The following is an 11,969-nucleotide window of genomic DNA, read 5'->3' as shown; positions in this document are numbered from 1 at the left end:
GCTGCACTTTCAGCAATTGTACTTCTTGCCGGGCAATCACTTCGTTCAGCTTTTTAACCTCTGATTTCCAAGCCTCTACCTCAACTTGAGACCTGAACACGCCAACGCCCAGATCAAAAAAACTTTCTTTGTCAACTCCCTCGACATCTCCAAAAGCTTCATAGAGAGACACGATTATATTAGCTGATCTAACATTTATCTGCTCTAAAGGCTCATTCTCCGTTGCTGTCACAGCTTTCCTTAGATTTGCTGATTCAAAAGCGGAAGCAAATCTGGCATACAGAGCGTCTGCGATATCTGGCAGACTGGCATCTCCTGCTGCGGGAGAACTCCTTCCGAACTGAGCCATTTCTAAACTCGGCTGTTACTTCAGTTTCTCAATCGCCCGCTGCCACCAATTCTGCCGTGGAACGCAGTTTCGCGGCAGAGTTTATGGGGAAAATACGCGAGGCGTTGACTATTTTATCAGTGATTTATTGCAAAGAATGCGAATTCCCTCTTCCCGAAACTACACCACCACTGTGAATTCTTTTGATTGAGATCAAAGTAACATTTCCGAAAATGGCAAATTAAAGAGTCTATGATGTTTAAAGAGAGTTCTTTAGAGTCTCTGAGGTTTGAGTTAACAGTTCGTCAGCTACTCACAGTTTGTAACTTGGTAGGGAGTCCCTTTCTCCCGATGAGGGTCCATGCATGCAGGCTTCCTAGCCTCTGCGACTCGGCGTGTCCGCCCGAGGTGAGGCTAGATTGTTAGAAGTTTGTTGTTGTTAGAAGTCCGGGAAAAAAAACCAGAAAGGCTGGAAAAACACAGAAGGGCAAGGCAAGGCAAGGACAAGAGCGCAAGGGCCCAAAGCCAAAAAGCCAAAAAGCCTCGATCCTGGCCTGTCCACCATTTTTATAATGTTCCAAAATAGGACTAGCCCACAGTTCAGACCACTTTTACGTTGTTCACATACATTGGTAAAAAACAGTAAGCAACTTACATAATTGGATAACATTACCTAAATAATATAAAGACCACTCCTCAGGCCAGCCCACCTGCAGGTGCTGGGCAGGCTTGAGAAAGTCGTTTCTACTTAACCAAAACAATACCCTGTTGTCTGGAAAGCAAGGCCAAGTGAAAGATTGTTTTGGTTTTTCGATGCTTCTGGCATGAATGTGAGGCACTAGAAACTACACAATACAGCAAAAGCTTAGAGAGCCTTTGCTACTCTCCATGACAGTCACACACTGGCAAAAGAAACATTCTCCTAGCTGCTTTCCTTTGAAGCAGAAACACATCTACATCCTAGCCCCATTGAAGAACCATAGAAATTCGCTTTACAAAAAGCACTCATTCTGCTTACAGACCCAGTCAGGAATGACCTAGCCTGGAATCCCCTACACCATTCTGCAGCTTTCCAGCTGCGTCACACACTGGCAAAAGAAACTTTCTCCTAGCTGCTTTCCTTTGAAGCAGAAACACGTTTACATCCTATCCCTATTGAAGAACAATAGAAATTCGCTTTACAAAAGGCACTCCTTCTGCTTGTAGACCCAGTCAGGAATGACCTAGCCTGGAATCCCCTACACCATTCCGCAGCTTTCCAGCTGTGTCACACACTGGCAAAAGAAACTTTCTCCTAGCTGCTTTCCTTTGAAGCAGAAACACGTTTATATCCTATCCCTATTGAAAAACCATAGAAATTTGCTTTACAAAAGGCACTCCTTCTGCTTGTAGACCCAGTCAGGAATGACCTAGCCTGGAATCCCCTGCACCATTCTGCAGCGTTCCAGCTGCGTCACACACTGGCAAAAGAAACTTTCTCCTAGCTGCTTTCCTTTGAAGCAGAAACACGTTTACATCCTAGCCCCATTGAAGAAACATAGAAATTCGCCTTACAAAAAGCACTCATTCTGCTTATAGACCCATCAGGAATGGCCTAGCCTGGAATCCCCAACACCATTCTGCAGCTTTCCAGCTGCGTCACACACTGGTACAAGAAACTTTCTCCTAGCTGCTTTCCTTTGAAGCAGAAACACGTTTACATCCTAGCCCCATTGAAGAACGATAGAAATTCGGTTAAGAAAAAGCACTCCTTCGGTTAATAGAACCAGCCAGGAATGGCCTAGCCTGGAATCCCCTGCACCATTCTGCAGCTTTCCAGCTCCCTCACACACTGGCAAAAGAAACTTTCTCCTAGCTGCTTTCCTTTGAAGGAGAAACATGTTTACATCCTAGCCCCATTGAAGAACCATAGAAATTTGCTTTACAAAAAGCACTCCTTCTGTTATAGTCCCAGCCAGGAATGACCTAGCCTGGAATCCCTTACACCATTCTGCAGCTTTCCAGCTCCCTCACACACTGGCAAAAGAAACTTTCTCCTAGCTGCTTTCCTTTGAAGCAGAAACACGTTTACATCCTAGCCCCATTGAAGAACCATAGAAATTCGATTTACAAAAAGCACTCCTTCTGCTTATAGACCCAGTCAGGAATGACCTAGCCTGGAATCCCCCGCACCGTTCTGCAGCTCTCCTGCTTCGACACACTCTGGCAAAAGAAACTTTCTCCTAGCTGCTTTCCTTTGAAGCAGAAACACGTTTACATCCTAGCCCTATTGAAGAACCATAGAAATTCGCTTTATAAAAAGCACTCCTTCTGCTTGTAGACCCAGCCAGGAATGGCCTAGCCTGGAATCTCCTGCACCATTCTGCAGCTTTCCAGCTCCCTCACACACTGGCAAAAGAAACTTTCTCCTTGTTGCTTTCCTTTGAAGCAGAAACACGTTTACATCCTAGCCCCATTGAAGAACCATAGAAATTCGCTTTACAAAAAGCACTCATTCTGCTGTAGACCCAGCCAGGAATGACCTAGCCTGGAATCTCCTGCACCATTCTGCAGCTTTCCAGCTCCCTCACACACTGGCAAAAGGAACTTTCTCCTAGCTGCTTTCCTTTGAAGCAGAAACACGTTTACATCCTAGCCCCATTGAAGAAACATAGAAATGCCGTTTAGAAAAACCACGTCTTCTGCTTATAGACCCAGTCAGGAAAGGCCTAGCCTGGAATCCCCTGCACCATTCTGCAGCTTTCCAGCTGCGTCACACACTGGCAAAAGAAACTTTCTCCTAGTTGCTTTTCTTTGAAGCAGAAACACGTTTACATCCGAGCCCCATTGAAGAAACATAGAAATTTGCTTTACAAAAAGCACTCATTCTGCTATAGACCCAGCCAGGAATGACCTAGCCTGGAATCTCCTGCACCATTCTGCAGCTTTCCAGCTCCCTCACACACTGGCAAAAGGAACTTTCTCCTAGCTGCTTTCCTTTGAAGCAGAAACACGTTTACATCCTAGCCCCATTGAAGAAACATAGAAATGCCATTTAGAAAAAGCACTCCTTCTGCTTATAGACCCAGTCAGGAAAGGCCTAGCCTGGAATCCCCTGCACCATTCTGCAGCTTTCCAGCTGCATGAAACACTGGCAGAAGAAACTTTCTCCTAGCTGCTTTCCTTTGAAGCAGAAACACGTTTACATCCTATCCCTATTGAAGAACCATAGAAATTCGCTTTACAAAAGCACTCCTTCTACTTATAGACCCAGTCAGGAATGACCTAGCCTGGAATCCCCTACACCATTCTGCAGCGTTCCAGCTGCGTCACACACTGGCAAAAGAAGCTTTCTCCTAGCTGCTTTCCTTTGAAGCAGAAACACGTTTACATCCAATCCCCATTGAAGAACCATAGAAATTCGCTTTACAAAAAGCACTCCTTCTGCTTATAGACCCAGTCTGGAATGACCTAGCCTGGAATCCCCTACACCATTCTGCAGCTTTCCAGCTGCGTCACCTACTGGCAAAAGAAACTTTCTTCTAGCTGCTTTCCTTTGAAGCAGAAACACGTTTACATCCTAGCCCCATTGAAGAAACATAGCAAGGATGTTTAGAAAAAGCACTCCTTCTGCTTCTAGACCCAGCGAGGAATGACGTAGCCTGGAATCTCCTGCACCATTCTGCAGCTTTCCAGCTCCCTCACACACTGGCAAAAGAAAGTTTCTCCTAGCTGCTTTCCTTTGAAGCAGAAACACGTTTACATCCTATCCCTATTGAAGAACCATAGAAATTCGCTTTACAAAAAGCACTCCTTCTGCTTGTAGACCCAGTCAGGAATGACCTAGCCTGGAATCCCCTACACCATTCTGCAGCTTTCCAGCTGCGTCACACACTGGCAAAAGAAGCTTTCTCCTAGCTGCTTTCCTTTGAAGCAGAAACACGTTTACATCCTATCCCCATTGAAGAACCATAGAAATTCGCTTTACAAAAAGCACTCCTTCTGCTTGTAGACCCAGTCTGGAATGACCTAGCCTGGAATCCCCTACACCATTCTGCAGCTTTCCAGCTGCGTCACACACTGGCAAAAGAAACTTTCTCCTACCTGCTTTCCTTTGAAGCAGAAACACGTTTACATCCTAGCCCCATTGAAGAACCATAGAAATTCGGTTTACAAAAAGCACTCCTTCTGCTTATAGGTCCAGTCAGGAATGGCCTAGCCTGGAATCCCCTGCACCATTCTGCAGCTTTCCAGGTGCATCACACACTAGCAAAAGAAACTTTCTCCTAGCTGCTTTCCTTTGAAGCAGAAACACGTTTACATCCTAGCCCCTTTGAAGAACCATAGAAATGCCGGTTAGAAAAAGCACTCCTTCTGCTTATAGACCCAGCTAGGAATGGCCTAGCCTGGAATCCCCTGCACCATTCTGCAGCTTTCCAGCTCCCTCACACACTGGCAAAAGAAACTTTCTCCTAGCTGCTTTCCTTTGAAGCAGAAACACGTTTACATCCTAGCCCCATTGAAGAACCATAGAAATTCGGTTTACAAAAAGCACTCCTTCTGCTTATAGACCCAGCCAGGAATGGCCTAGCCTGGAATCCCCGGCACCATTCTGCAGCTTTCCAGCTCCCTCACACAATGGCAAAAGAAACTTTCTCCTAGCTGCTTTCCCCTGAAGCAGAAACACGTTTACATCCTAGCCCCATTGAAGAACCTTAGAAATGCCGTTTAGAAAAAGCACTCCTTCTGCTTATAGACCCAGCCAGGAATGGCCTAGCCTTGAATCCCCTGCACCATTCTGCAGCTTTCCAGCTGCGTCACACACTGGCAAAAGAAACTTTCTCCTAGCTGCTTTCCTTTGAAGCAGAAACACGTTTACATCCTAGCCCCACTGAAGAAACAGAAATGCCGGTTAGAAAAAGCACTCCTTCTGCTTATAGACCCAGCCAGGAATGGCCTAGCCTGGAATCCCCTGCACCATTCTGCAGCTTTCCAGCTCCCTCACACACTGGCAAAAGAAACTTTCTCCTACCTCCTTTCTTTGAAGCAGAAACACGTTTACATCCTAGCCCCATTGAGAAACATGGAAATGCCGGTTAGAAAAAGCATTCCTTCTGCTTATAGACCCAGTCAGGAATGGCCTAGCCTGGAATCCCCTGCACCATTCCGCAGCTTTCCAGCTCCCTCACACACAGGCAAAAGAAACTTTCTCCTAGCTGCGTTCCTTTGAAGCAGAAACACGTTTACATCCTAGCCCCATTGAAGAAACATAGAAATGCCGGTTAGAAAAAGCACTCCTTCTGCTAATAGGCCCAGTCATTAATGGCCTAGCCTGGAATCCCCTGCACCATTCTGCAGCTTTCCAGCTGCGTCACACACTGGCAAAAGAAACTTTCTCCTAGCTGCTTTCCTTTGAAGCAGAAACACGTTTACATCCTAGCCCCATTGAAGAACCATATAAATTCGGTTTACAAAAAGCACTCCTTCTACTTATAGGCCCAGTCAGGAATGGCCTAGCCTGGAATCCCCTGCACCATTCTGCAGCTTTCCAGCTGCGTGTCATGGAGAGTAGCGAAGGCTCTCTAAGACACAGCCGCAATCGTTGCCGCCGCAGCCACCAGTCCCGCAGTAGCTGCTTGCAATGCCGCAGACAGCAACTACAGTGCCGCTTTTCCCGGCACAACCGTCTCCTCAATCTCAGTTCATTCCAGTTTTCCAACCGGTCCCGATGCCGTCTCAAACTCAACCATCGGCAGCGCCGCTGCAGCCGCCATCTTCCTAGCCATCTCCACAACAACCGCCATCTTCTCAACCGCCACGCCCCGAGCAGCCAGCGCTGAGCGGCACGCCTGTGAAGCACCACACCGCGTCGCAGCCTGCAGTTACGTCTATTGATAGCGACACGGAAGTGGAGAAGGTGCACCACAAAATGAAGACCTACTCCGTGAATCCTCTCTTTGCATCTGAAACTTCGCAAGGACCGAAAGGAGGCAAAACTACAACCACGAAAATCAAATCGTACACAGAAACGCAGATAGACGATCTTAGGGAAACTTATTCCCGTATGCCTAATGAATCTATAATTGAGTATGTGTATCGCGTGGTGCAAAGGGGGGCGGAAAGGATTATCTTATCTCGTGAAGAGGTGGGGAGAACTAACTGGGGACCTGAGGTATTTCTTGGGGATGGTCCTGAGGGAAACCTTGCATTGAGTGCTAGGATCTTTCACTGGGCTAGTGGTTATGAGGCTTTGGACAGGGGTGATCCTACAGAGTTTTGGATCAGATCCCCTGTTGAGTTAAATGAAGCATTTACCGTGGTTGCCTGTATCCAAGCTGTGAATCATAAGGGGTTATATGCACATGCCATGGATGCTCCAGTAGAGCCACAGAGGCTTGGACCCCTGATAAGGGGTATGCCTGGCTTCATAAAGGCTGAAGGTATTAGGATAAGGAGACAAATCGAGGATGCAATACAACAGAGTGAAGGACATGTTCTTCATGGTGCCGTTGAGAGAAGAGGACAACCGTCTTCCACAAGGGTACAAACACAGCGCAACCATTGCACACAATGCACTTGCAGCTTTGCTTGACACTGTTCAGCTTCCTAAGGATGTTAAGATGTACCATTACATTGATGATATCTTGGTGGGAGGGAATGACAAGGAGCAAGTTGGTGCAGTGGCTGAGAACATCCGAGAACTGTTGACTAGCCAGGGTTTGACCATTCCAAAGGAAAAGTGTCAAGGTCCAAGTCAAGAGGTAAAATTCCTGGGATCATGGTGGATAGCAGGTGCAGTGTCTGTACCAGATGACACTCTTCAGAGCATTGAAAAGGGCCAAATACCCCAAAATAGAAAAGAGTTACAACAATTGTTGGGTACTCTGGGTTACTGGAGGAAACATATTCCAGGTTTCTCAGTAATTGCCCGTCCTTTGTATGATTTGCTTAAGAAGAACAAGCATTGGGATTGGACTCCAGAACATTCTGATAGCCTGAGGTTTCTCAAGGATGAACTAAAGGCATATCAGAAGTTGGGGCCCTTACACCCAAAAGATGCCCTGAGGGCTGAATGGGGTTTCTCCGCGAATGCCTCATACTGTGGAATTTTCCAGAGAGGACCCAATGGTCCTAGTAGAGCTCTCATGTTTTCCTCAACAGCATTCAAAGAGGCTGAAATTCGGTACTCGGATTGGGAAAAGGGACTTCTTTCCCTAACTCGAGCTGTTAAGGAAGCAGAAAAACTTCGTACTGCACAAGATGTTGTGGTGCAAGGCCCATTTCCTCTGCTAAAAGCGATCCTTAAAGGAACTCCTCCACCAGAAGGAGTTGCCCAAAAGGCTACTGTTAGAAAGTGGTATGCCTACTTAGAGGGAATTTCACAGCTGATGCCGCTGAAAGAGGGACCTACAAAGGTATCCAAACTTCAGCAACCCATAAATCCTGATAAAGCTCTGCTTAGTCAGCCATATAAGCCTTCTCCTATTCAGGTAGCCCCTGAGATGACCGCAGACTCCGACAAATCGGGAGTGTGGTTCACAGATGCATCCTCTCGGAGGGTAGGGGCGAAGTGGCACTACAAAGCCGCTGCCTTGGAGATTGCTACAGGCCAGACCATCACTGAAGAAGGTGATGGCAGTGCACAGGTAGGGGAGTTGCGTGCTCTAATAATAGCAGCCGAGAAAGGAGCAACAACTATTTACACTGATTCTTATTCCACGTTCAAAGGCGCCACTGAGTGGATTTGCCAGTGGGAAGCGAATCAGTGGAAGGTATCAGGTGCGGAAGTCTGGAGAGTCGAAGACTGGAAAAGGCTATTAGAGATTGGCCGATCCAGACCCCTCAAGGTTGGTTGGGTAGAAGGGCATTCCAAAAAGCAAACACCAGCTACCACCTGGAATAATCAAGCTGATTTCTTGGCAAAGATCAACATAGTGGATGAGGACAAAGGAGAATGGTGGAGATTAGCTGAGTGGCTTCATATTAAAAGAGGTCATTCAGGAAAAGCAGACCTTTACTTCGAGTGTAGGTCTAGAGGGTGGCCAGTTTCTATGAGTTCCTGTAAGGAACTCATTTCATCTTGTCCACAGTGCAGAATCAGGCTTAAAACAAATCATCCCAATCTAGCTCCAGCACAGCATATCAGAGAGGACAAAAGGTTATGGAGTACATGGCGAGTTGACTATGTGGGTCCTTTAAAGCCCTCACACGGGAAGAAATACATACTGGTGGGGGTGGAGGTGGTTTCAGGATTAGTCATGGCTACAGCAACTAGTGCTGCCACAGGAGCTCAAACTATTGAGGTCTTGAAGCAGTGGTTTAGTGTCTTACCAATGCCAGAGTACATCCAAAGTGATAATGGATCTCACTTTACAGCATCTTCTGTACAAGACTGGGCTAAGGGTGAAGGGATTACATGGGTGTTTCATACTCCCTATTATCCTCAAGCTAATGGTATTGTAGAGAGAACAAATGCTCTGGTTAAGAAACATGCCATGGTATCCAAAGGTAACTGGGATAAACGATTGCCATATGCAGTTTTCATTGTGAACAACAGATGGGGTAATTATGGTAGTCCTAAAATAAGGGCATTTTGTCCTGACAATCCAGTGGAGAATGTTAGTCATCCACCAGATAAATCTCAGCACTCTCAACAGTCATTACACAAATTACAGGTGGGACAACCAGTAATGGTAAACTTACCTGACCCTGACAAAACCAAATGGGTTGTATGCTTGGGAAGCAACTGATATAAGTGGGAAGACTCATCGTATCAGTGCACGATGGATTCTCCCAGACTTCTGAACTGCTTTTGCATATACCAGGTTTTCTGCTTTGTAAATATTCAATAAAGCTTTGTTTATTCAGGGGGGTGGGCATAAGTATTAAGTTAGTTTAAATTAGAGTTATGCTTATGTATTAGTTATGTTAAGAGTTAGATATAAGTTGTATTTCATTTTTGATTTTCCGACTCTTGGCTTAATGTGAGCCAGGGGGTGGAGTATGTCATGGAGAGTAGCAAAGGCTCTCTAAGCTTTTGCTATATTGTGTAGTTTCTAGTGCCTCACATTCAAGCCAGAAGCATCGAAAAACCAAAACAATCTTTCAGTCCCATGGGAAGATTTCTCCCTAGGGTAAGTGAAGGGTAAGCACTGGCCATGTTTCCTTTTCACTTGGCCTTGCTTTCCAGACAACAGGGTATTGTTTTGGTTAAGTAGAAACGACTATCTTAGGCCTGCCCAGCACCTGCAGGTGGGCTGGCCTGAGGAGTGGTCTTTATATTGTTTGAGTAATATTATCCAATTGTGTAAGTTGATTACTGTTTTTTACCAATGTATGTGAACAACGTAAAAGTGGTCCGAACTGTGGGCTAGTCCTGTTTTGGAACATTATAAAAATGGAGGACAGGCCAGGATCGGGGCTTTTTGCCCTTGCGCTTTTTGCCTTTTGGCTTTTGCTCCTTTTGCCCGGGATCTCACCCTCGCTCCTGTTCTTCCCCGGGCTTAACAACAACAAACTGCTCGCCGATCTAGCCTCGCCTCGGGCGGACACCGAGTCGCAGAGGCTAAAGCCTGCATGCCTGGACCCTCATCGGGAGAAAGGGACTCCCTACCAAGCTACAGACTGTGAGTAGCTGACGAACTATTAACTCGAACCAGAGACTCAAAGAACTCTCTTTAAACATCATAGACTCTTTAATTTGCCATTTTCGGAAATGTTACTTTGACCTCAATCAAAAAGAATTCACAGTGGTGGTGTAGTTTCGGGAAGAGGGAATTCGCATTCTTTGCAATAAATCACAGATAAAATAGTCAAAGCCTCGCGTATTTCCCCCATAAATTCTGCCGCGAAACTGCGTTCCACGACACTGCGTCACACACTGGCAAAAGAAACTTTCTCCTAGCTCCTTTCCTTTGAAGCAGAAACACGTTTACATCCTAGCCCCATTGAAGAAACATAGAAATTCGGTTTACAAAAAGCACTCCTTCTGCTTATAGACCCAGCCAGGAATGGCCTAGCCTGGAATCCCCTGCACCATTCTGCAGCTTTCCAGCTCCCTCACACACTGGCAAAAGAAACTTTCTCCTAGCTGCTTTCCTTTGAAGCAGAAACACGTTTACATCCTAGCCCCATTGAAGAATCATAGAAATGCCGGTTAGAAAAAGCACTCCTTCTGCTTATAGACGCAGCCAGGAATGGCCTTGCCTGGAATCCCCTGCACCATTCTGCAGCTTTCGAGCTCCCTCACACACTGGCAAAAGAAACTTTCTCCTAGCTGCTTTCCTTTGAAGCAGAAACACGTTTACATCCTAGCCCCATTGAAGAAACATAGAAATGCCGGTTAGAAAAAGCACTCCTTCTGCTTATAGACCCAGCCAGGAATGGCCTAGCCTGGAATCCCCTACACCATTCCGCAGCTTTCCAGCTGCGTCACACACTGGCAAAAGAAACTTTCTCCTAGCTGCTTTCCTTTGAAGCAGAAACATGTTTACATCCTAGCCCCATTGAGAAACATAGAAATTCGGTTTACAAAAAGCACTCCTTCTGCTTATAGACCCAGCCAGGAATGGCCTAGCCTGGAATCCCCTGCACCATTCTGCAGCTTTCCAGCTCCCTCACACACAGGCAAAAGAAACTTTCTCCTAGCTGCTTTCCTTTGAAGCAGAAACACGTTTACATCCTAGCCCCATTGAAGATTCATAGAAATGCCGGTTAGAAAAAGCACTCCTTCTGCTTATAGACGCAGCCAGGAATGGCCTAGCCTGGAATCCCCTGCACCATTCTGCAGCTTTCCAGCTCCCTCACACACTGGCAAAAGAAACTTTCTCCTACCTGCTTTCCTTTGAAGCAGAAACACGTTTACATCCTAGCCCCATTGAGAAACATAGAAATGCCGGTTAGAAAAAGCATTCCTTCTGCTTATAGACCCAGTCAGGAATGGCCTAGCCTGGAATCCCCTGCACCATTCTGCAGCTTTCCAGCTGCTTCACACACTGGCAAAAGAAACTTTCTCCTAGCTGCTTTCCTTTGAAGCAGAAACACGTTTACATCCTAGCCCCATTGAAGAAACATAGAAATGCCGGTTAGAAAAAGCATTCCTTCTGCTTATAGACCCAGCCAGGAATGGCCTAGCCTGGAATCCCCTGCACCATTCTGCAGCTTTCCAGCTGCGTCACACACTGGCAAAAGAAACTTTCTCCTACCTGCTTTCCTTTGAAGCAGAAACACGTTTACATCCTAGCCCCATTGAAGAACCATATAAATTCGGTTTAGAAAAAGCACTCCTTCTGCTTATAGTCCCAGTCAGGAATGGCCTAGCCTGGAATCCCCTGCACCATTCTGCAGCTTTCCAGCTGCGTCACAAACTGGCAAAAGAAACTTTCTCCTAGCTGCTTTCCTTTGAAGCAGAAACACGTTTACATCCTAGCCCCATTGAAGAAACATAGAAATGCCGGTTAGAAAAAGCACTCCTTCTGCTTATAGACCCAGTCAGGAATGGCCTAGCCTGGAATCCCATGCACCATTCTGCAGCTTTCCAGCTGCGTCACACACTGGCAAAAGAAACTTTCTCCTAGCTGCTTTCCTTTGAAGCAGAAACACGTTTACATCCTAGCCCCATTGAAGAACCATAGAAATGCCGGTTAGAAAAAGCACTCCTTCT

This window comes from Pogoniulus pusillus, unplaced genomic scaffold, assembly GCF_015220805.1.
Source record: "Pogoniulus pusillus isolate bPogPus1 unplaced genomic scaffold, bPogPus1.pri scaffold_105_arrow_ctg1, whole genome shotgun sequence".
Lineage (NCBI taxonomy): Eukaryota > Metazoa > Chordata > Aves > Piciformes > Lybiidae > Pogoniulus > Pogoniulus pusillus.
The sequence above is the reverse complement of the archived record's forward strand: the minus strand, read 5'-3'. Positions refer to the sequence as shown.